Below are 26,498 nucleotides of genomic sequence, written 5' to 3'. Positions count from 1 at the left end.
CTCCCAGTCTCTGAAAGAATTCAACCTAAAGGCTGTGGTGTGTTCACCACCTCAAGTATTAAATTTGAATAGAACGTATTTTGACGTTGATGAACGGTACATATTTTATATCCAATTTGTTCGCTTGGAATACCATCATTTAGAATCATTAGAAACATGATCCAGAGAACCTGTGATCACAGATTTCAACAAACATTTCGTGATGATTTTGCCATGCAGAGGTGGAAGTATTCAAAGGACTTGGTTGGCAGACTCTGCGGAGATATATATTTCCGAAGGAGGTGCCTGAATGGACAGAGAGGATGATGTGGTGAAGTTGGAAACTGATGTTGCCCATGTGGAACATCGGATGCTTTGGCATTAAACAAACAAACACAGAACCTTCCAAACACATTTTGTGATGCTTGGAACTACTTATTATTCTACGATATGCTAAAATTTTGAAATGCATTTGCTTCAGTTGAATCAATCTTGAAATCAGATGGTATTGCTCTTGTGTACCCACAAATGGAAGGGGAAAATGTCCTTTAGGAGCATGAATGTAGATAGCCACCTCTTTTTCAAGCTAAAAGGACCAACCCAGAGCTGCGAGTGAGTCTAGCTTTGAAAGCTTTGAGGTCTACGTGTCTTTTAGTGGAAATTGAAGTTTCAGAAAGGTTGGTATTGTGGCCTTCTAGAATTCTTGAGATTTCGGTGGCTGGGAGGAGAGTGCAGGTCAGTACTACGGGTATATTCGTAGAGCATCATTGAGTCAGAAAGAGTCTAAAAGAGCTGAGTTTGCTAGAGGTTGGCCGGCATTGAAATACTGGAGAGGGAGGAGGACCGGAGGGGGTGACTTGCCTGGCATCTGATGATGTTACGCCTGGCTCCAGCCAGGCCTATTTTAGTCATGAACATCATATTCATCCAAACCTTTAAAAGTTACACTCTTGACTTCACTTTATATGAATGTGCATAAAATGAGGAAAATAACCCCTTGGGGTGATAAAGATACTTTTCTAACAGGGACTTTCCACATCCATTGCACATAATCCATAGTTGTCGCTGTATTTTTGTTTCTAGTTGTGTCTCGCATCCACCTCTGTCTCTTTGACCATATCCATCTCACCAATGAAGGCCCCAAGCCTTAAGGATTGTAACTACTCCCACCACCCAACTCCCACTCCCGTGCTTTCTCTGTTACACTGACAAAAAAGAAACTCCTATCAGTGTGAGCATCAGGACTCAAGGGACAGGCTTACTTGTAACTTTAATTTGTTGCTCCCATTGCTTTCATCGCAAAAGGATCTCGCCACAAAATGGCCTGAATTTCACTCTTTCTGGCTTGCAGAGAAGCCGGTTCCTCCCCTGTTTCTGTCCAACACACAGAAAGCTCTTTATGTTTCTATGATCAGATAAAATCTGTATTGACGTTTCTTTTCCTGTGGGTGTATTTCACTTCTAGGTATGAAGATTTAAAGTATCCGGGCAAAGCTGTGTGTTTGCAGTTTCTCTGTTTTAGTGAAAAGCTCCTCGGGAAAGGAGAGCACATCTTATCCACTAATGAATAAAAATTTATTTTCATTTTAAAATGATACATGCTCATTAAAAATAATTTGGAAAAACACATAGGAGTAAAATGAAGAAAAATACAAGTAATTATTTCTATAATTTAAATCCAATCATTAATAACTATTTGATGTATTTCTTTACTCTCATTTTCCCCTGAGGATATATTTTTTTAAACATGTCGTAAACATACTTTGTTTTTTTTTTTCTTTTTTTTTTTCTTTTTTATTTATTTATGATAGTCACAGAAAGAGAGAGAGAGGCAGAGACATAGGCAGAGGGAGAAGCAGGCTCCATGCACCGGGAGCCTGATGTGGGATTCGATCCCGGGTCTCCAGGATCGCACCCTGGGCCAAAGGCAGGCGCCAAACCGCTGCGCCACCCAAGGATCCCAACATACTTTGTATATAATTTTGTGTCCTGCTTTCAAAACTTAACCTAAGAATTTTACATGTAATTACATGGTTCTTATGAATGTCATTTTACATAAATATATATGATTCCTGAAGAGGAAGGAATAGCTTATTTAATCTAAATATGCAATAATGAGTAAAGGGATGCAAGTTCCATCAGTATATATTTTTGAATTTTTTATTATGAAAACTTCCAAATAGATGAAAGTAGACATATTACAGTGAACTCTCATGTACGCATCCCTGGGCTTTTACAGTGATGAGCTCATGGTCTATCATTTTCCCATGTTACTACCATAGTATTTTGAAGCAAACCCCAAACATCACAGCATTTAGTCCATCAATATTTCAGGCCCATAAGGACTTTTTCGCATGTTAACGCTATAAACACTTAGATAAAGAGTTCTAATCCTTGTATAGAGGATTATTTTTCTTCTGAGTATACTGCCATTATATTTCCTAAAATGTAACGATTGATCATAAAATCCTGTCAGAGTGTTTCATAATATTCTTAGGTACATGTGTTAGTTACCCAAAGGCCAATTTGGTTGACTCGAGGGACATTTCACAGATTTGGCTAGGTTTCTTAGGGGAACCTTTATGGGGAGTAGGAATATTTTTACTGACCCAAACGTAGAATGATAATTTGCTGCTAGTTCTACATAGCTTTAGTTAGACTTAATATGGGATATATGTTGTGTTATATGCAATTGTGTATCTGAGGTGAAAGGAAAACATAGTGCTCTGACTACTATAGAAGTCCGGTGTGGTTGCAGCCAACCCATAGTGGATAAACATGGCCAACCTACTTAAACCAAATATAACACTGGATTAAAAGCATCGTTTTTTAAAGATTTATTGGCAGAAAGGAAAGGTTGCTTCCTAAAGGGGCACTTATGAAGTCTGAAAAGGGAGAAATTATATATTAACAGTCTGAATAATTAAAAAAAGAAAAGCACTGTTTAGGGAAGTGAGGGTCAAAGGAGACGGTGTATTGTAGAACAAAGGGCACTCCCTGTGTGCTTGCATATATTTCTCTAGTTTACTCTAAGAATATTTAAAGAACCTAATTTTCTGTGGCTAGACCAGATCCTTTGCATACAGAGCTCCACAGATGAGGAGGGCTCTGTGCAAAATTAGGCTCTCTGTAGAGAACCTATAGTTAAGAGTTTAGTCCTGCCTCGCTGTCTTTGAATTGTAGTCAGTGATGGTTCAGTAGCAGTGTGTTGTCCAAAAGGTGTATTCCACTCATCAGAAATTCAGGGTGTGAGTAACTGTGTAACATACTGCATCAGTATAAACTGGATTTATGTGTTACTCAGGTCTATTTAATCTTAGGAGCACATTTTCCATTGGCCTCGAAAGTGAGTAGCTGGAATATTGATGTGCCTAACCCTTGGGGAAGAAAAAAAAAAGTGCTTCTCCACCACACTAAATCTCTACAAAAATATGAGGGCTTACAGTAGGGACACATACAAAGTATTTTCAACCAAAGTTGGTAGAGGAAAGCATGTGGAGAAAAAAAAAAAAGAAGAAGAAGAAGAAAAGAAATAACATCGGCAATAAACTATCCCAAGCAAACAGAAAGCATCTGTAAAATTTGCCAGACTGGATGGTGTAAACAATACAAACTTTTTTCTTTCCATTTCATTTTGTCCCTCTCAGTCTTCTGGTCCTCTCGATTTCTCTCTTACCCTGGTATGGCATTACCACCATTAAAATGTCCTCAGAAGTCAGGAAAGGATCTGATGGCTCTGCACTGAGCCAGGCATTCCAAGGAAAGATAGGTGGGGATGAGCCACTGTTTTAAAGCTGCGAGGATATTTTACCATAGCCCAAAACACCCATATTTTAAAACAGCTAACCTTTTCATCATTATTTTTAAGATTGATATTAACAATTCAATAACTGAAATAAAGGCATAAGTCTTCACCTTTTCCTGAATTCTTTTCTTATATGTGTTAATTATGTAGCTCATGTCGTATAAACCAGAATACAAACTGCCTTTTAAAGATAAGAATAAGTTTACCCTTGGTTCTTTCTAGCTAATGTATTACACATTATACCCAAGTGAACCATCATACCTCATCCCGATAATAGCTATAATAATAATTATTATTATTAATGATAGTGTTTGCTTCTTGGTATATGTGTGTGGGGTTTCCTTATGCTCTGCCTTTGGGTCTGGTGTCTGTTCAATTGTTGATATTTGTGACCATATGTATCCTCAAGCTATAAAACAGCATTTCTTGGAATAAAGTAGTAGTCCATACCCTCTACTTCCTCCTCCCTGGGTAATCATCATTGAATGATCTGCTTATACAGGACAGGGAATCCTTTGTAAATGCTTGCATCAAGCCAGGGTTTTCATTTTAGACCGAAGACACAGGTAGTTGCAAAAGAAAAAAATGGTTTATTCATATCATCAGATCCATGTTTCAAAAAGTTGGCAGATATTCTGGGTAAACTTTTTTGGATGTGTAATACATCATCATATGCAATTACCATCAGAATAGGAGTTACGGCATTCTCATAGTGAGATAGATCACTTGGGTGATCCTGCCTTTACCTAGAGTGTTGAGGGGAGATTGAAAACCTCATTCAAGCCAGATATTCAAGACGCTTTTGCAGCCAGCTCAGTCCTTCTTTTTTACATTGGAAATGCTGAAGAGAAGTCTTAACTTTTTCTTCCTTCATTAGAGATTACTCAAAGCCTGTGATATAGACAACATACTTTGGAGATGGTCTTCTCTTTGGAGGACTGCTCCATCTGCAAACCATGCTAAGGTCCACAGAGAATTGGTTGTTTGTTCTATCCTACTCTGAAATATTAACATGCTGTTGATATATACTTTTTGGTCAAAAGTAATTTGCTTTCTGGTTTTTGATGGCCACTCTGTGAATCAACCTAATGTATTTGTGGTGTGGGGATCTGTAACCTTTGAACACTAAGTTTAAAGACTTTTATAATTAGGGACCCCTGGGTGGCGCAGCGGTTTGGCGCCTGCATTTGGCCCAGGGCGTGATCCTGGAGACCCGGGATCGAATCCCACGTCAGGCTCCCGGTGCATGGAGCCTGCTTCTCCCTCTGCCTGTGTCTCTGCCTCTCTCTCTCTCTGTGTGTGACTATCATAAATAAATAAAAATTTAAAGACTTTTATAATTAATTATTTAAAGACATTTAGCCCTTAACTCTTTCTCTGTCCATGAACAAGGTGATTGGTTAATCACATCTTGTTTATTTTTATTATTATTGCTGTACACATTGTACATGAAACAAGAAAGAGGAGAGGCTGTTTATAAGAGCTAATTATAATGGCAAAATTGGACTTCTAACTGTTCTTATTTTGTATTTGATTATATCAAGACCTGCACTCCAAGAAGTATATTTCAGTTTTCCTAGGTAAATGACAGAGGAGAAAGATAGATCCAGTTGTATAAAGTGATGTCAAGCATAACTGGGCACAATTGCAAATATCAATAGTTCATTCAAACCCTGTTTGTCCACTCCTGGAGGACTTTGATTTCTGGCCATCCTTTGATAAAGATCCAGAACAAGGAAGAGACTCTCAGAGGTCTAATCTTTTAGGAGGATATGACGGTTCTAAGGTATTCTTAGGAGCCTGAGTTACTTCTGAGATGGCTTATCTGGCCCTTGGTAGAATCAGAACTCAGAGTTTTCTGTAGATCAAACACAAAACCCAGAGTCTGAGTCCTAAGATTCTTTGAACAAACTTTTGGTGACGCTTCTTATGTGACAGGTAAATGTGAACTAACTAACGTCCTTCCTTCCTTCCTTCCTTCCTTCCTTCCTTCCTTCCTTCCTTCCTTCCTTCCTCTCTCTCTCTCTCATTCTCTCTCTCTCTCTCTCGCCTTCTAACTCCTTTCATTGTTTTCTTTATTTAAGCAAGGAGAAATCTCCTTATAGATTGCAAAGAGCCCTGTGTATATTTGCGTGTAGCCAAAGATCCTGTCCCTTCTAGAAACTCTGGTTGTCACCCGGTGATCTTGCCTTTGTCTTTTCTTATGGTTCTGCCTGTGGCGCCTGTCACTAGCAGTCAAATAAGGACAATTTTACCATTCTCTCCTGCTGCTCTCATTTTTTTTTTTTTAGTGCCGGTACATGAATTTGTTATTCTTTATAATTCCCTTTGAAGTTGGAAATCCAAGGGGAATCTAAAACCGACCAGATGTTTCTGCTGCTGGAGAGGGAAGAGAGTAGGATTAAGTTTAACAAAAACTTGGTCTCTCGGAAGAAAAATCATTTCAGCTGGAAATCATCTTTAAATGCACTCATTTGCTACAGATCTGTTAGTTAATTTACATTTACTAGTCCTTTGTAGACAATATCGCCTGTCAATTTACTTGGGAAAATTCATAAATTTTGTGAACAGATAGACTCATGCTGTGGTTTGCTCAGGCCTACGTCCCTTTTGGGCGTTCTAGTTCTTTCCGTCGCTCCGACTGTTCTCCTCGCGTGCCTTCCAGGGAGGGTTGCCCCTCGTCGGTGTTGATGTCGTTGATGTTGTTGAAGGATCACCATCGTGTCACATCAGGCGGGGACGGGTGGGGGGTGGTGGCGGTTGGGGTGCAGTTCTGCAAACTGTTGCAAGAGGGTGAGGCCAATGCAGCCTGCGGTTAGGGAGGGAAAGAAAGGAGATTTGCCAAAACGCTTCGCCTTTATGCAGAACTTCATCCACTTTAGGGATAGTAGATCAAAACAAGAATAAGACCGATGAAGACCTTCAGGGTAGAAAAGGAAAGTTTTGTCGTCCCTCCAGGACTCAGCTGATGTTGCAGACAGCATGAATAAACAGATTGGGAGAGGAGAAATGGGAGAGAAAGTGAAGTCCAGGAGAGCCCGAGAGAGAAGAGAGCGTCGGTGAAAAGACATTTGTGGGGCGTCTCCAACTGGGCGTCCGGGCTCCAGGCGCCTGTACGGGAGGGAGGAATGGTTAAAAAATCAAATTGGAGGAGAGTCTTAGAAACCAATCAGGATGTTTTGGTGGTTTGCTTAGCACTTCACAAAAGCGTTGGATTGCAGGGATGCATTTTTATTTGCTGGCTTCCTGCACGGCATCTGTCACACTGGCTCCTTACGTTGCTGTCAGGATTTCCTCGGTTTCCCTAGGTTTCCAGGAGCGGGGAGAGCCGTGTGCATAACTGCCTCGCGCCCCTTACCTCGCTCGGTGGACTAAACGTCTGGAAACATTTTCCACACCTCACGAGGGATGAATACTTACAACTCAGAGTTTCTCTTGCCCCAGCCTATCTCCGTTTTAAATAGAAAGTCTGAGTCCTCAGTAATTATATTAAGCTTCTTAAGCAGCACATATCAATTGCATATACCATTTTAAGCATTTTTTTTCAGCCTCTCGAAAGAGAGTAGGGGAAGAGACAGAGAGAAATCACTTAGCAGCTGATTCACTTATTTTAAGCAGCTTTCCCCATTTTAAAATATAAAAAATTCAGGTCCTGGAACATTGGGTGATTTGAATGTTCTGTAAGGATTTGAAAAAAAGATTTTTAAAATATCATATGTTCTACATTCAGGGACCCGGATTTTCAATTTAGTTCGGGGGAAAAAAAAGGATTGAAATAAGGGAGTTTCAACCTAAACAGTTTCTCTTCTTTCTTTTCATTTATTATTATTAATTAGTAGTAGTAGAACTAGTCAGATGGTATGAAAAGCATTTATGTTGGTCTCACTGCTGTGACAGAGCTTAACCTAATAATCCAAGACTTGGAACTTGGTGTTTCAATAAAGGAAACACTGTTTGAGGTATTTTCCATTCAAAGGCAGCATCAAAAGTTTTTAATTAACACCATCAGAAATTAATGGGCTACACGCAGGACAGGGTTCCTCCAGACCCGACTACCGGGAACAAGACAGCAAGAGGGACCCATTGTGCATGTTTTTATTTCATAATGTATTTTTATTTACTTGTTGAAACCCAGTCCCAGCTGCACGACGACGTGTGGAGCCACAAGAGCGAAACCTGTGAGGGCGGCTTCACCCCAGCAGTTTCATTTTGCTGATTATTGTCCTGCGTTCTTTGTGATTGTAATTGGTTAGAAAGTTTGAAATTAGCAAGTCCTTGTCAGGCCCTGAAAGCTTTGAAATCACGAGGCTCCAGACAGCCATCAAGCCTTGGAAGCCTAATGGCCTGTGGGGTGAAGAGCCTGTGAGGGCCGAGCGCCCCTCCTCGGGCTTGGCCGGGTCACAGCCCCCGGCCGGAGCGGTGGCTTTGTCTGAAGCCCTGTCCTTTCCATCACCGAAGCCTCTTTCTCAGGATGAACACAAATGGTGGGGCTGGGGGACGTGAGGGCACCTGGGAGAAAGGGACGCAGAGGATCAAGGGATGGCGAGGAAGGAAAAGGGAGAAGAAAAGGCAAGAAAGGAAAAGGAAGCAGGACATAAGATGGAAAGGGCTTTGTAAATATTGACGTTTGGTTTCTGTGCAACTGGCTGTGATGTCTCGGGATGGAACTCACTGACGGAGCCTAAATGGTCCCTGGAGCTTTTCCTTTTTTTCTTTCAGAACTTTATTTTAAAGACTCGCCCACTCCTTGTCAGAGGGAAGCCGCCTGTGTTCATGTACGTTCATACTACCACCGGCACCTTTCCTAGGGATTGGGAATCCAGTGCTTTCCTCCATACATTATAATAGCAGAACGAGGGGGTCTATCAGTTCTTCTCTTGCAACCACAGAAGTATCTACTGTTTAACCTTACGCTCTAGGCCCCCAAACCAAAATTCTCCAGAAAATTCCTACACTGCTTGGCAAATTGCAAAATAAATTCACCTTCACCCTTACGGCAACACAGGAACTGCTTGCGCAGGGTTACCTAAAGTGGATCTTGTCAGCAATGATGAAATGTTTATAGAAGCTTAAAGGTCTGAATAACTTCCTGTAAACCTTCTCGTTTATGTTCGCAGCCTTCAAGCTTAATACATTTAGGTGCAGTTTTTAACCTTTACCCACTTCTCTTCTGCTTTAATACAAAACAAAACAAAACAAAATGCAAGCCAGATACAACAACGTAGATATTACTGCCATGAATTGAGAAATGTCAGGAAATTTTTCAGTAGGGCCCCATCATGACAAAATGATGCAAAAATGTATCATCGTTTTTGGAAAAGCTCCTTAGAGCAGTTCAAAGAATTCTTCCCTGAAACACAGGGAGATCGATACATATCAACTTCTAGGGGATAATTGGTGAATGAGTGTCAGGGGTTTCACAAGAACTGCTGAGTCCAATCTTGACATCCTAGCCAGAGAATCAGGTAAGCCGATTAGCAAATCATTTTCTCTGTTTCTTACCTGAGCGGTGTCAGGATTTACTGTCGCAAAGTTTGACTTCTTACAAGAGTCAGAAACACTTTATGCGGAATATAATTAGGAAAAAGATGTCATTATAACCTTCCCCAGACCATCCTTTAGGGGCTGCTGGATCAGACTGCAGTATATTACGCCCCACTCCCCAGAAGTCTTTGTAGGCTACTCTAGCAGACGTGTCTGACACTTAGCCCCTCAGCTCACCTCTGATTTCAGCTCCGCTTGAAGCAATTCTGTGTTGGCCCAGACCCCCACCTCAGGAGTGCTTTTCCCAGGACCTTTTCCATGGCCAGGGGGTGCTCAATAAATCTACATTAGATAGGGAAAGGGAAGGTTGGCTGCTTAAGGCCGCAGAGCCTCTCAACCATTGGAGGAACAGAACTGGAGAATTCATGTTCCAGCCTCTGTTTCCTTCAGACGATACCGCTGGAGACATTGTGCACAAGTCTCAGAGATGCTGGTTGAATTGTGCTCCAGTTAATACTCTGGTGGCCCCTTCTACACATTTTCATCACTGCCTTGTCCTCTGCTCTGACTCAATGCTCTTCACGCTTGCCTTCTGAGATCACCTTTTTTTTTTTTTAAGATTTTATTTATTTATTCATAGACACAGAGAGAGAGAGGCAGAGACACAGAGGGAGAAGCAGGCTCCATGCGGGGAGCCCGATGTGGGGACTCAATCCCGAGTCTCCAGGATCACGCCCCAGGCTGCAGGCGGCGCCAAACCGCTGCACCACCGGGGGCTGCCCTGAGATCACCTTTCAAAGTAAAACCAGTACCCAGGTTCTTGTTGCAGACTCTTCTTTGGAAGGAACCAAAATGAGATAGGTTTTCAGATTTATTATTTGTTTGTTTGTTTGTTTGTTTTAATTAGATCACAGCACCTTCTTCTCTGCTCTCTACTACCTCCAGTGTATTATTGCCCATTAGTAGCCTGTTTTCCGAAACCCAATAGAAGCCCAATTGCTCACATCAATAGTTGTTAACACTTGAAGAGAGATGTTGTTTTATTCATCTGTGGTTTCTTGTATCTAGCACTGTCTTGACACATAGTAAGTGCTCAATTAATGTTTGTTGGATGAGTGAATAACGCATGATTTATACCAGTGATTTTTATTGTTGGTAATAAGAAAGTCTTGTGGGTTTCAATCAAGCGTGAGATGTGTTACAATAAATTTGTTATGAATAACAAATTTATGAAGTATATGTATTTGATTTACTCTTTTAAAAATTAAATTAAAACAAACACAATACTGTTCCTGTAATAAAGTTATACTCATATACTTGTGTTTTCTAACATGCTTTGTTAAGTGGGAGCCGATTGGTTTTAGTTTGATATTTATTGCTATGATCATGTTAATCCAGTCTGGAATGAGACATGGTGAAGTCTTGTTGATGCCTCTTTTCTAGACAGAAATGTAAGATCCACTATATCTCTATAATCAGCACCAGGGAAGACCCAATCTTCTGTGAGAGAAATTAGTGAGGCTCTAGAACATAAATAACAATAAGATGGAAAGTTTCAAACTCTCTTCCGGACTCTCAGTGTCCAAGACCATGGATATTTTAAAGCTATTTCCAGGGTTTGGTGACCAAGAAGATCACCCTAGCACCAGAAGCCTCCTCCTTATTATTCAGAAACCCAAGCTGAAGAAAACTACAGGAAACAGCGTCTCAATTTCATCCCCATGGAAGTACCAAAGGACTTGATGTTGGGTGTTAGCTATATTCCTGCAGAAAAAATATATATATACATTTTCTTCCCTAATTTTAGAAAAATTTTTAAGCTTTTGTTCTGGAAAGATAAGCTATTGACTGTTAGTGAATTTATCCCAGAAAAGATGTGCTCACTTCGGCAGCACATATATCCCAAAAAAGAAAAGAAAACAAGTGTTGGTCTCAGGGAGAAAGGGTGATTCCCATTTACTTTCTTAGCATCCATTGTGACACCTGAAGACATACAAAGTTATGAAAATTTAAAAACATATTCTTCAAGAAAAGTCAACGATCTCATCTGCTGTTTTCTAAAGTGGCCTTATTTAGATTTTGTACTATGCCTTCCAGCATAATTTTCTAAATACTGTCATCTTTTCTGTAGTGGTTATTGATCAACTGCCTAGGAAACCCCTTTCCACACTAATGTTGTTTTCCAGAAAATATCAGCTCAATTATGAAAGATCCAAAATGAGGCTCAGAAACAGTGATGGTAATTGGTGATGCTGTTTGTGTTCTGTAGAGCATGTGCTTGTATCCAGTTTGTAGTTTGCCAACTTATGTGGAATGGGTATGGATCTCCTCGGAGAGGCCTAGTGACAGCTGGAGCAAAAGGGTTACTTATAGATAGCCCAGCAGAGCCCCCTCTAAAGCTCCAAATCTCTCCTAGTTTATCCCAGTGAATAAGACAATACAACTCTTTCTTTTTTAAAAAAAATATTTACTTATTTTAGAGAGGAAGAAAGAGCATAAGTGGGAGGGGCAGAGGGAGAGGGAGATTGAAACTCAAACTCAGTGTGGGGCTTGATCTCACAACCCTGAACCAAAACCAAGAGTCAGACGCTTATCTGCCTGAGCCACCTAGGCACCCCTACCCTTTTCTACTTAAGCCATGACCTGAAAAAATTTGAGAAGTACTAATGTTATGGGCTGAATGTTTGTGTCCTCCCAAAATTCATATGTAGAAGCTCTACCCCCAACCCCCGTGTGATGGTATTAGCAGGTGGGGCCTTTGGGAAGTAATTAGGTTTAGATGAAGTCATGAGTGTGGAGCCTCTATGCTAGGATTAGTGTCCTTATGAGAAGAGGAGAAAACCCCAGAGCTTCCTCTCTCTGTGTAATGTGAGGACTTGGTAAGAAGGTGGCCATCTGCAGTCCAGAAGGAAGCCCTCACTAGAACTCAGGCCATGCCAGTATCTTGATCCTGAGCTTCTCATCCTCCAGAACTGAGAGAAATAAGTTTCTGTTGTTTAAGATAACAAGTCTGTAGTATTTTATTGTGGCAGCCCACGCCAACTAAGACAAATAATCTAATGGATTGTAGTGAAGAGTAATTGAAGTATCAAAAAGAGAAAATAGAGAAATAAAGACAAGTTTGCTGTTAGAAAGCTACATTTCAGAAAGTGAACTTATATGTAAGATTTTTCCATAAGCGAATGCTGCAATATTCTAGGTTTATCAGTATATATGTCCATAAGAATGTCCTGGGGTGCTACATTCACACTGTTTGAGTGGGATTCTAGTTCCAGTCATTAACAGGCGTGTGTGTGTGTGTGTGTGTGTGTGTATAAAACTGGGAATCTATACTCACCATTAACATGAGAGCTGTCATTTGATTTGTTTGCAAGGCCCATTTCCTTTGACTCTTCTGTCTCTTACGTGAATTGTTTCATTATAAGATAAAGATAAAATTTTAATCAAAGTTATATCCATTCTTAGTTGCAGACTGTTCCAGACTGTCTTCCCTGTTTGCGGCTGTTTCTTACATGTGGTTACCATTATCTGTCCTCTGTAGCTTCACTATTCAGAGTATAGTAGTATTAGTAATATCAGTACCACCTAGGAACTTGTTTGAAACACAGAATCTGAGGCCTCACTTCCAACCTCCTGAAGGAGAATATGCATTTTAATAAGATCCCATCCCAGATGATTTTTCTGTGCAGTGAAATGTAAGAAGCCCATTCATGGCGAACTAAAAAGCATAGTAGCTTCTTCATGTATGAAATTTCAACTGACAACCTTTTCTCATATATATGTGTATATATATGCTATCTGTAGTGGCAGGTTTCCTAAACTTGTGAGATATATATGGAGACAGAGAGAGTAAATGTATACTACACACACACAAAAAAAAAAAATCAGAGAGAGAGAGAGAGTAGATGTATACTATATATATATTACAAAACCTACCACCACGGATTGCATTGATAGTTGTTTGTATATTAGTTTGCTATTGCTATGATAATGCTGCATAACAAACAACCCCCAAATTTATGTGGCTTATAATTGTAAACATTTATTTCTCACTTATAGGTCTATGTGGCATCTGGGTACCTCTATTTCAGGCTGCATTGGGGTTCATATCTTCTTCACGCGCTTCTCATTCTGGGACTCAGGATGAAGAGATCAGATACTTGAGACAAAGTTTTCTTATTTCAAATTCCATGTGCATAAGAAGCCAAGCCAAATCACTACTCATGGCATTTCTGCCAACATTACATCAGTCAAAGCAAGTGAGTTGACTTAACTCAAACCTAGGGGACAGAGTTATACTCTATTCCCCACATTAACACACACTACTGAGAGTTACAGTAAAGTCATGTGGTATGTGTAGATTTATAGTTCTCTTATAGAAAGAGTGTGAAGAATTAGAGAAAATCAGTCTGCCATATATAGTATTGGACTCAGAAACAAACGGCTTATACAGTTTCATAAGCAACTTAAGAAGCCTGATGTGTTAGAACACCTCTGTGTGTGTGTGTGTGTGTGTGTGTGCTTAAAGCACATTTGCATAGTATCTCTAACCATGTGCCAGAAGTCTTCTTCATAGATTACTTTTGAATTCCTCATAATTATGACCACTGGCTAGAGAATAGAGTATAAGAGAAAACACACTGGTTTGGAAATGAGGAGCTTGGGTTCTATTCAAGCTCCATCTCTAAACAAGTGTGGAGTCACACATCTCTACTAATGTTGCTGTTTAGCATTATATCAATAAATTAAGAATATTCTGTCCTAGCTATTCTTTTTTATTTTTCTTATTATGAAAAGCATAAATAGTCATGATAGACTATATAGAATAAAATATAAGAGGACAATTAAAGCCATTCATAATGTCCTTTGGGGCTATACCTTTCCGGTTGTTGTTGTTGTCATTGTTTTCTGTGTCATTTTATTTTTGGTAAAACATTGGTACACTGGAATCATACTTTGTCACTTAAAAACTATATTATGAGTAATATTTAGCAGCACGTTAAATACTTCTCAACACCATTATACTACTACTTTAGTATATCCTACATTCAATGCTCTATTTTTGTGAAAGCTAATATTGTTAAGTCTTTAAAAAGCAGAATATACTTTAAAAATAAAGGTATCGTTGTTATAAGATTTTAAAGATTGAAGAAAAAGAGAGGCAGTAACATTTAATAAAGCCTACTCTGTGCCATGTCCTATTCTTGGAACTATTTTTACATTGTCTCATCTAATAACCTTTTAGGCTAGGGCACCTGGGTGTTGTAGTCAGTTAGGCAGCTGACTCTTTCAGGTCAGGTCATGATCTCAGGTTATTAGATCAAGCCCCAAGTCAAGCTGTGTGCCCTGTGTTGGGTTCCCCATTCAGCGTGGAGTCTGCTTAAGATTCTCTCTCCCTCCCCCTCTGCTCTTCTCCACCACTCTCTGTCTTTAAAATAAATCAATAAATCTTTAAAAAAAAATAACCTTTTAGTCTAATTAGCTGTATGCATGACGGTTAAATTCTGTGGGCTATAGTCTGATCGCACAGCCACTTACTAGCTTTGTGACTTTGTTGAAAGTTTATTGTCTTCTCTTTGACTCAGTTTCCACACCTTAAAGTGGTAACAACAATAATAATAGTACTCCCTTCCAAAAACATTGTTGTAAGGATTAAATGAGTGAATATATCCAAAATGTTTAGAACAGTAGTAAATATTAGCTCTTGTTTTTTGTCTTTTGATGCCTACAGTAAAGTCTTCCATAAAGCTATCCATCAAAATGTAAATCTACATAGATTTCAACTCTTTTGGTCTGGAAGTATGTCCTAAGAAGTAATTTAATATAAATGGAAAAGACTAAGTAAGGGCTTTCAGCTTTTTGATTCTGGCTACTCCAGCCTCCTAGTAATGTGGCCTCTGGGAATTTAGTTAAGATTCTTGCATTCAGTTATGATTTTATTTAAAATAGATAAATATTAGCCATGTTAGGGTTTTTATAAGAATTTAAATGAGATAATATATGTTTGGAATCTACTAACTTGCCTAGACAATAAATAGCTTTGTTAATGTCAGTCTTTTCTCCCTTATATTGCTATGAAATGGTTTTATTTCCTTTCAATAGCATCTCTGGGCAGGCAATTCATCTACTTTTGCCAGTACCATAGGTACTCTCATATTAGTACAAGATGGTCAGAAATACCTATAGGCTATATGGAGGCAGTGATGAGCTAGTACATTTCTCAGTTTTCTACAGTTTCTAACCAGTTTTCCTGATTCTAGCTTGGAATGTACTCTTTAGATGTACCCATTGTTTATTTGATTTAATAATAATAATTATAATATAATAGACCTCTCCTAGCCTATTGATTTGTAAAAGATTTTTATTCAAATGAACAGAAAACTTTTTCTTTAAAGATTTTATTTATTTATTCATGAGAGACACACTCACACAGAGAGGCAGAGACATAGGCAGAGGGAGAAGCAGGCTCCATGCAGGAAGCCTGATGTGGGACTTGATCCCGGGACTCCGGGATCAGGATGTGAGCCATAGGCAGATCCTCAACTGCAGAGTCACCCAGGCGTCCCCAGAAAACTTTTTTTATAAAGAAATCTTTACTTTCTTCTTTGAGCATGTAGAATTAATGAATTAATTAAAACGTGAGTCAATGAATGATTGAGTGACTCTATCTTATTCATCTAACAGTTATTGAGCATTGGTTATGGCAGTGTAGCATCTGGATATCATACTTGGCCAAGTATATCAATACTTTATGCTTCTTTTCCTTTTTTGTTTGTTTGTTTGTTTGTTTGTTTGTTTGTAAAATTTAGGTGAAAGATTAAGGTCAATACCCTCAGTTTGTTAACCTTCTAGATTCTAGGAGAGAGACTTAGAAAGAAAGAGCTTCAATATAAAGTAGAGGAAAAAAAATGCTGATGTAGAAGAATAGGTGAAACGTTGTGGGGAACCAGAGAAAGTGGTTGAATCTAAGGTGAATGAGAAGGAAGATTTGGGAAGGCTGTGGTCTTTCAAACAATGTTGGAGAATGAATAAAGTTTTCACCTGGGAGAAAAATATAATCTGAGGAGCTGTCAGGAGAACTGAAGCATGAAGATATAATAGAATCTGGAATGGTGAGGAAGGTACTAATTGGCAAGATATTAAGGCATTACAGAATTTGGGGAATAAGTACAGTTATACCCTGTACAGTTTTCAGGAGCAGATCATGGATGCTTCAGAAGGAAGCTCCATTAGCTAGGTCATGGAAATCATTAAAAATGACTTGTGTTTTTAAGTAAAGAGTAGTAGCATCCAATCAGTGTCTTTCAGAAGCCAGATACTACTTAATTCATAGTGGACTTCATTGGCAATGAACTCTGGATCAGTTAGAGAATCACAGCTCCAGCCAAAAAATCACATCCTTGTGGGTAGTATAGTGATGCTATACCAAAATGAATGCGAACACCAAAGTTCCCTTTCTATAAAGAAAAATTCAGGGCAGCCCTGGTAGCTCAGCGGGTTTAGCACCACCTTCAGTCCGGGGTGTGATCCCGGAGACCTGGGATCAAGTCCCACATTGGGCTCCCTGCATGGAGCCTGCTTCTCCTTCTGCCTGTGTCTCTGCATCTCTCTCTGTGTGTCTCTATGAATAAATAAATAAAATGTTAAAAAAGAAAGAGAAATTCATCATATTTCTCACCTTAAAAATGTTTCTCCATTTCTTATAAAATAAAATAAAAACTTTATTATATCATATTACAAAGCCCTTTATAATCAATCAACACTAATTTTTCACATCTATGAGAAGATTATACCTATCCTGAAGGGTTGGTATGAAGTGATTCATCTAAAGCACCTTGTACGTTGCCTTGATACATGACAGGCCCTCAGCGTGTGGCAGCTATGATTGTAATCACTTTATTGTCTCTTCTGTGTTCTCTCTCACCATCCCCATTTATATCCCTGCTATTTTTCAGATCTAGTTGTTCTTCATATTGTCCTTGTCTATTATAATGCCTAGCATATAGTAGGTACACAATAAAATGTATCTTTAATGAAGTAACAGATTATGCTAACTTCTGAAGGGCATTCTACGGTCATGTATTCTAGATATAAAATACTCTTCTTTGGCGTTATATTTTAAATAATTCTGCTGAAATGAAGCATTTAATGATAGAATTTCAGGAGAACTTTCCTTATCCTTTTGAAATTATCAAATCCATATAACTTAAAGTCATACATAGCAAATAATGATTCTTCAGAGTATACCTGAACACTACTGGTTTTAGAATTATCCACTCCAAGCCCTAAATAGATATTTTTTAAGGTCACAGACAAAATGCCACCTGTACCTTCAGCGTAGAGGCAAGGGAAGTATTGGCAAGGTCTGCTAGCTGACTGGAGAGTTTGTTACAGCAATGGTTATGGTCTTCTATTGCCCTGAAACTTTTTCTGTTCTTTAGACAGCAGGCTTGGTGCTGTGTGAGTTCTACACATGCATTTTTCAAACTTTTTAAAAAACAGAATAGAAACCCAGTTTTCAGAGCGATGCTGACACTAGTTGAAGATGCCAGGCGCCCATGCAGGGCGTGTTTTTTAAGCTGAATATGTTCTTATTTTCTGGTTTGTTGATTTTAAAGCCAATCTAAACATGTGAAGAAAAAAAATTCAAATTTTGCCAATTTGAAAAGAACAAAAATAGCTAAAACCTTCTTTTAAAATTTCTAAGCCATTATGAGAATATTACAGACAAAAGATTGTACATGAAAGAATTTTTTTGAAAAAAAATCAGGTTGCTTTGCCTTTCTTTAGTCACTTCAGAAGTCTTTGTCAGATATGAAAAGGAAATATACTCAAAATGAAGAGTAAATATAATTAAAATGGTTCCTTGCCTTGACATATAAGCTTCTTATGGGCAAAAATCTGTATAAATTTAATACTATGAAACTTGGGTTTAAAAGAAAGAATAAGGAGTGGGCAGGGAAGGAAGGGAGAAAAGTTCGATTTTTCTAAGAGTAGGCATAGCAAATGGAGGTCGTGAAATTACATTAAATTTTAATTGCTTTTGATGAGAAAATTTTAGATCCATAGTGTTTTTTTAATTGCTAGTACTTGGCATGTGCCTGGCTATGAATGAATGATATTGCACAGGCCACATTAGTTTGCTGTAAGCACAGAATTTCTGATGACAGAAGGAAGTGACTCAATTGATTCACCACGAAGACCAAATATTTATGAACACTTGCTTTAAATTCATTCTTTAGAAGGTAGTAGAGGGTTGTGGTTAAAGGTTCACATTCTTGAACACTTGCGTATGTGACCTCTGTGAGCCTTGGTATCCTCTTGTGTAAGGTGGATTTTGAAAGTCCCTCATTCAGAGGATTATGAGGAGAATTACATGAGACAATACCATCATGCACTTGGTAGTGCTCCTGACACACAGTAAGTGTTCACTAAATTTTAAATATTGCTCTAAATATTACATTACTTATAATATTCTAAGTAAATATATATCCTGATAGAATTGTTATGAAGAGGGATGGATGTCTGGGGGCCTCTGTGGTTGATTGTCTGCCTTTGGCTCAGGTGGTGATCCCTGAGGGTCCTGGGATTGGGCTCCCCGCAGGGAGACTGCTTCTCCCTCCCTCTCTCCCTCTGCCTATATCTCTGCTTCTCTCTCCATGCCTCTTATGAATAAATAAATAAAATCTCTAAAAAAAAAAAAAAGAATTGTTTTGAAGATTTAATGAGTTAATACATGTTATTATGGTGGCATCAAGGACATCTAAGAGTTCAACAACATATATTAAGACCCTGGAAAACCATACACAAAACAGTTAGGATTCATACTGATGACTTCTCTGGAAAAAAAAATATACAATAAAAAAAAAAAGAAATACAATCTAGTTGAGGAAAGGGAGCATATGTATTAAGAGATTAAAAACAGGGATAACAAAGCTAGCCATAATTAAGCATTGACCCTCCACTGAGCTCTAATGGGCATTCTCCCATTTAACCCTCACAGCTACATGAAATTGGTATTATTACTCCTGTTTTTAACGAGAGGAAACTGAGGCACAAATATCAGGAGAGTTAAGCACTGCTGATATTGGGGATAAATACTTATATCTGTCTCCAGAGCTTAAGCATTACACTACTGTGATATTAAAGCAGGCTATGTGCAAACAGGTGTATAAGTGTTCAGAAGGGAAAGTGAACACTGAGAGCTACTCTGCCGAGGAATTGCTTTAGGAGAAATAAGGAGCACTGGGCTTTATGGGACCAAATATTCACTGTGTAGCAGCATCTGGCTCCCTCAGTTTGCATCCTGACTCCTCTATACACGGACTGTGTGATCTTGGGCAAGTTTTTAATCCCTCTGTGCCTGTGTTTCCCTATCTATAAAATGGGAGTGATAATAGCATTACCTCACAGAGTTGTCATGAAGATTTAATGAGTCAATCGATACATGTGTGGTTATAATGGTACCAAGAACACCTACAAGTTCAAGAAATGTTAACTTTACTATTGTTATTAGTGACTGCAATACTTTGAAATTTTTTTCCTTCTTAATGAGTTGGCACTCAAAATTTAAGGAGAGACTAATATTTCAAAGGTGTAGATCACTAGAAGACTTAAAGCAAGTGTTTTTTTTCTACTTTCTAACTAAGTTTCAGTCTAACTTGAAGGGAGAAGAAAACACATTATGTCAGAGATTCCATTGTATATTTGGGTGAAAGAAATTCAGTAAGAGGATATGTTTGCTACCCTCATGTGTTTTGTTTTTTCTTTGCTTTATGCCAGTCCACTGATATTTCTGTTAGCCTTCTTAAGAAAACAGTAATATCGTTAAAAATTATTGTCATTTTTACTTCTTCTGGACATATAAAGATTGTTTTTAAAAATATGCACACAGAAGCCTTAGAACAGACTCTTGGGAATGCTAAACCACAGCTCACACTGTCACGTTTGGTCCATTTCATTAAAGGAACAGTAATGTGCTTAGTGGCTAAGTGTGTAGAAATAAAAAAAAAAGTACAGTAACCTTATTCGTGAGAAGAATATGATAATATTCATTGACAGGGGAACTACAAGGAGCAATTATCCCAAGCTGTGTCTTTCAGACAATGCTGTCAGTTTTTCTACTTTGATGAGTACAGCTGGGCCTGTGATGCAGGGCAAGAAATTCCAATGTGGCTAAAGGACCAAGGCACTGGCTACCATATTAGCAATATGGAAGGGAAAGTATCTGTAAAGGAAAGAGGGATTTTTAAAATGTTTATAACAGGAGTGATTATTGGCAGCACTTGTTCTCTGCTAGTGACCCTGGCAGAAGCAGTTTATCAGAAACTCTTTTGCTTCTACCCTGTTTAGAGGCCCTTTGAAGCCAGAAAGCTATACCAGACAAAACACCCATATTTTTGACATGTGTGAGTGTATCTGTGTGTTTGCATGCATGTGTTTAAGCACACATCACATTTGGAATATTCTGCTGTGTTGGGTATTATGTATCATATGACTTTTTATAAATCAAAAAGCATTTTTAATATTTACTAGTTCATGCAAAGAAACTGAGCCAGAGTTGCAACTCTGGCTTTCAGATTTTTGACTTTCTGTCTTTCTGTCATTTTGTCTTTCTTTCTCTCCCTACCCTATAAACAGAGTAGAGCTTAATTTTGGTATTTACAAAATAATTTTAGTTTATACTGTTTAACTTTATTTTCTGGTACTCATTCACCTTAGTCTACACCTGTTTTTACTCAATATTGGATTTTTTTAAAAAATGTAAATCTTCAAGGCTATGAGTTAATAATTAAAAATAGAGCAAGGTACCACATATTCATTCGTCTCCTTGCTTGCTTTCTTTCCTTTTCAAAATCCTCAACTGCAAACTTTATCGCATGGAAGTACAGTACCTCTTTACATACACATCGAAACTACTTTGTGTGTGAGCTATAAAACAACTAGAATTAAAACTTGTCCAAGGCCCCAAAGCCTGTTCTTCACAAAGAACCTTTTTTGCCCGATTTAGAAAGTGTTTTGAACGATGCATAACTAAGTAGAGTAACTAAACAATTGCTTTTGAGCATCTGAAGCTTGCCCATTAAGATTTCTATAGCCTTTTCTTTTGCTTTTTGTGGTTTAAGAAGTGATTCATGTTTAGTATATGAAAGTTCTGGGTTGAGCCCCCTGAGCTTTTAGTGGGAGGGTCTCTGTAAATCTAATAAATAAAACAAATAATGTAAGAACTCAGGGCAGTTGAGCTCTTGTGAGTATATGCACCAAAATATTTTCTTCCTAGGGAGAAAAGGTATCTCTTGTATGTTTTAGTTTCCTAAATTCAGAAATAGAAACACACTCTAGTTTTCTTAGGAAGATACAGAGGAATCAAATTTAGTAAACAACTGATTTCAAATATTATCTGGAACTTCATAGAATAATGTCAATCTTTTTTCAGATAGAAAAACCATTGCCTACCAATAGGGGTGAGTTATGAACATATTCCAACTAAGCAAAATTATAGTCATGCCTTACTCATGCTAAATTTTAGATGTTGCTCCAGTGAGATATATTCTATACAAATAAAAGACCAAAGCTTATTAGACCTTAGGATGTGTGCCTGAGTTAGAATTACAATGCAGCTGTCACTTCTGCATTTCCTGGCTTTCATAAAACAAGACTAGTGATCCCCTGTCATTTAAGTCATGGATTTATCTTAATTTTCCACCTCTGTTTCCCTTTTTTGTGATAACAGTTATGAGATACGATGATGTACAGTGTTTCTACTTAAAATGGTTTCTGTCTTGTCCCTTGGCAGCCTAAATCTTCTAGCTAATTCACTGATCAGTTAAATAGTCAAGGTTATTATTATTATAATTATTATTTTACATTTATATAGCACTTTCCTCCAAGGGGCTTGAGGCATTTTACACACAGTAAATTACCAAATAGGAATTAATCCTTATATCGCCCTGTGGGGTAGGTACAGTCACATAAATGAAATTCTACAGAAATCCTGCCTGTGTCACAACTGAGCTCTACTTCCTCCCACCCTCCCACCCCCGGTGAACCTACCCTGCCTAAGTGAACATAAGTGGAAGGCTTGTGGCCTGGCCGGGTGTGGCTTCAAGCGGGATCTTTGGGAAGATGGTCCTATGTCTTGGCTTTGGTGCTTTGAGCTACCCTGGAAAATAACAGTAGTAAGAACAGCTCAGCATATATGTACTTTTTTTTTTTTTTTAAGATTTATTTATTTATTTATTTATTTATTTATTTATTTATTTATTTATGATAGACATAGAGAGAGAGGCGCAGAGACACAGGAGGAGGGAGAGGCAGGCTCCATGCCAGAAGCCCAACGTGGGACTCGATCCCGGGACTCCAGGATCGTGCCCTGGGCCAAAGTCAGGCACCAAACCGCTGAGCCACCCAGGGATCCCCCAGCATATATGTTCTGATTTGCAGTTTTGCAGACACATTTCACCAAAATGGTTTAATTTAATCCTGACTCAAGACAAGATAGAATGTGGCTCTAAAACATTAATATGCAAAAATTGTTTGGGAAGTGGGTCTCAAATGAATATTCCAAGGCTTTCTAGCTCACAAAGAGTCTAATTTAATAAGTTGGAAAGAAGCCTTGGAATCTGTATTTTCACCTCTGGTAATTTCAAGACAGATAATGCTTACTCATGTTTTGAGAAACCTGAGCTGATTAAGGAAGAACTATAGCTCCCATTCTGCATATCAGAAGATTGAATGCTCAGGAATGCAACATGTCACTGTATTTGGCAGAGCTGGAACTAGAAACCAGGTTTTAAGATTCCAAAACCTGTGTTCTTTTGATTATGCTACAATGCTTCCCAGAAAGGAAAATCACAGAAACAAAAAGGGATTTAAGTGTAAAGGAAAGGAGTTCAATGTGCATGTGAAACACTTTGCACTATTATAGACTGGTGTCTGCTGACTCTTTGGGAACCTCGAGCTGATTTGTGATATCTAGACTGAGAAGACCATGATCTATAGGACAGGGCTAGGTTGCATACAGCCTGTTCCTTGATCTCAGAGCCACTTAGTTCCTTCCAGCCAAGAAGTCAGTCAACTAACCCCTTATCCAGCGGGTGCCTGAAGGATTTGCAGTTTTGATTTTTCACCCTGCCCACTAAAAAAGTCCTCTCCTTAATAGGTGCTGCCATCAAAATAAAAAGTAGGCTTTGCCAGAAAACCAAGAAAAGCTCTTTTAATAAGCTTCCTGTTTACGTGAGTGGGCCCTTTATGGGATGGGATGGGTTTTACATTTTTTATTTGAAGCATTCTTACTCCATTTCTAAGACAGAGAGAAAAAATATAACAGGAAATGGTTATGAACAATTTAACTATTATTTTTCAATTTAGTATTCCATTTGGGGTAATTTCACTCATTTTTTCTTGAATTAATTTTTATTCAGTTTTCTTCAAAAACTGGGACAAGGCATTATAGGAAAAACTGCAGACAGTCATAGTGCATCTAAAGATTTTATTTTGTTTTGAACCTCTTACTCAGAAGTGTCAGAATTCCATGGTGGGGTTTAGAGGTGCTTGTGGATTTTATTTGGGGTTTTCAGAAACCAAAAAACAGATATGTGGTGTTACTCATGGTAGAAATTCTCACACGCTGCAAAAACTCACCACATTTTTCAGTAGGTAGTACTGTAAATTGTACTGAGAGAATTTCCATGTCCTTCCTTTTCTCAAATGCATATATCCCTCAGCTATGAATAATAATTATTACTGTTTTAGTGAGAAATTTCACGAGTCTCTAACATGCCTTTTATCCTTAGAAATTATCTTCTACCTCTGAATTTTTTATCTTTTGAAAAACAAAAAACAAAAACTGCTGTGAGTCCCAGTCCCAGTCATTGAACAGAGAGAATTTATATGTAAAAGAATCTAGTGACCTTGTAACAGTGGGGCAAGATGGCATCTATTCTTTGGCAGGAGTGAATGGCAGAGACAATAGGAGGGATACATTTGGAAATGTAATTTTTATATCCTTGTGAAAGTACATTTTGTACCCTTTTCAGAATTGGCCTTTAAGGACTGTCAGGTTTGCTCCCTTCAAGGTTATTTTATACTCAGGGTGAATCAAGATTTTGCCAGACGTTTACACTATTTGGGGTACCCTTGTTAAGAAGAATACAAAATTATAATTACAAATTAACCTACAGGCATTTGGAAGGGGCCATGCAAGTGAGGGCCTTGAAGTTTAGGCTTTATTAAATTTCTAGTAAATCCACCTCTGCACACCCCCATTTTGGGCTTTACAGAGGCACCTATAATAAATATTACTGTTTTATGTAATAACAAGATTATTTGAGGATAATGTTCTTTAAATGTCTAGTCTTTAGGTTAAAAGTAATAAAACATTCTAAAAATAATGCAAGCCTACTTAAAAACAATTTGACTTACTGGTTCCCTGTGATGTTCGTCTCTGTTTATTGAGGCTAACCTTAACCTAATGCAGGTCAACAAATACCATTAGAGCAGACATCTCTGTGTATAGCTTGGTATTTGAAGCAATACTTGAGACATAAACTACAGGGCAGCAAAAAATGTCAGCAGTTCCTTGAAGTTCTTTGTAATGGGATTATAGCTGAATTATGAAACTAATATCAGAAACTAGAGTAGGTTACTTTTGACCCATATGGTCTCTTTCCTCTGAGTTGGAAAAGATGTAAGAGGCATGGCTTTCACACAGCATTTTGCTTCCACTATTCATTTTTACACTTAATTACACTGTTTCTTATTGTTCTTCAGTTATTTTAATTCTTCTCTTTTCTCTAGAACAAGATTGCAAGCATCATGAGAGCAGAAATCCGATTTTTTTTTCTTGAGTCTTTCATAGTACCAGGACATTGCTGTTGCCTTCTTATCTTTTTTTTTTCCTTATTTAAAATCTCTTATTTTGCTTTGTTCTAGAATTGTTAATGGTGATCTCCTGATAAAGGATATTTAACAATTTTAAAATGAACTGCTATGAAAACCTATAATCATCTCTACTCTCCCCACCACTATCCTTCTGCCTCTAGAACTTGTCCTTAAGGGAGGAAAAAACAAATGTTTTGGAGCTATATCTAGAAGTTAAAATGGAAAAACAAGATATTGGCCACTCTGAAATTAGCATGTTTCCATTCTCTGTGTGGCTAAGCCAGTTTCACCTCTTGTTTCCTCATCATTGAGAAATGCCTGTCTAGGAAGCAAATTCTTGGGGTACTGAGAAATAAGTAAAAGCCAATTTTTCTGAGGCCCTGAATTCATTTTAATTTCAGGTACCACTGATCAAAATAAAATTCAAAAGCAAGAGAATAATTGCAAAGGTGAGAAAAAATGTACAACCTTACCACTGGGAGTGTCCAAATGCTCACCTGAATGTCAGTTTCAGGCATCCTTTTTCATCAGAAAAATATGTGATGCCTTTGACAGAGAACCCTTAAAATATAATTTGTCACATAGTTGAATCTTAACCATATTAAAAATAATTTTCACATATTTTCTTCATTTTCCAATTTCATTTTTATTGGCTCTTCCTTTTATGTGTAATCAGCATCCTTTAACGGTAGCAAGGAGTTAAATGTTTGCAGAATAGTTGTGGCTCATTGAAAAAATAAATTTCACACCTACCTTAGATAGAGTTCATGTTGTATTTCCTTTGCTGAAAGTGACTCTTGCACAGAAACGGTTCTCAAACTCTGAGCTTTAGCCTGATTTGTCTTCTGAAAGAAGCAGTGTTCCAGTGTGGGGCTGTGGTCTGCACAATCCTATGCTTGTGATACATACGGAGAATACTGTGTGTAGAAATAATCCGCCCTAGGTAATTGGCTCCTAACTGTTCAGAATTCATTTGTGATATCTTTTTTTTCAATGTGTTCACTGCTTTCTAGAAACCATTTCAAAAGATCTCTGTGTGAGGATAATATTGCATTAATCCATAACTTCGTATTTTTAGACCTCTTGCAATTAAGAAAGGATGTTAATCTAGTTGACTCAGTAATATAAAATTATTTGTTTGTAATATTTGACATAATTAGCTACCAAACAACTATTCGTTTTACCAGTTCTTTCCTTAGCACCACATCCAAATTTGTCAAATATATTTGAAGTGGTGCTTCTTGTGGGCATATTCTTCAACTGTTAGACTATCCTTTCGATGTAGTCTCTTAAGTGTTGATGTGGTCATTGGTTTAAGGCCAGTGTCTCTGGGGTAACAAGTTAGTAC

At 38.1% G+C, this 26,498-nt stretch overlaps 1 protein-coding gene across 36 annotated transcripts in view; it reads left to right on the top strand.

Annotated features, from left to right (window-relative positions):
• ZBTB20 (zinc finger and BTB domain containing 20) overlaps window positions 1–26,498 on the top strand; it is a 773,610-nt gene that overhangs the window by 402,661 nt on the left and 344,451 nt on the right. The window contains exon 9 of one of the 36 annotated variants that reach the window (XR_007407882.1): window positions 13,328–24,907. The exons of the other annotated variants lie outside the window; for them this stretch is intronic. The gene's annotated coding sequence lies outside the window, so the exon portion shown is untranslated. Of the gene's footprint in view, window positions 1–13,327; window positions 24,908–26,498 lie in introns of those variants that run through there. 36 annotated transcript variants of the gene reach the window in all.

The sequence above is a fragment of the Canis lupus genome, chromosome 33 (genome assembly GCF_003254725.2).
Source record: "Canis lupus dingo isolate Sandy chromosome 33, ASM325472v2, whole genome shotgun sequence".
NCBI lineage: Eukaryota > Metazoa > Chordata > Mammalia > Carnivora > Canidae > Canis > Canis lupus.
This window is presented reverse-complemented; position numbering and strand designations above follow the sequence as displayed.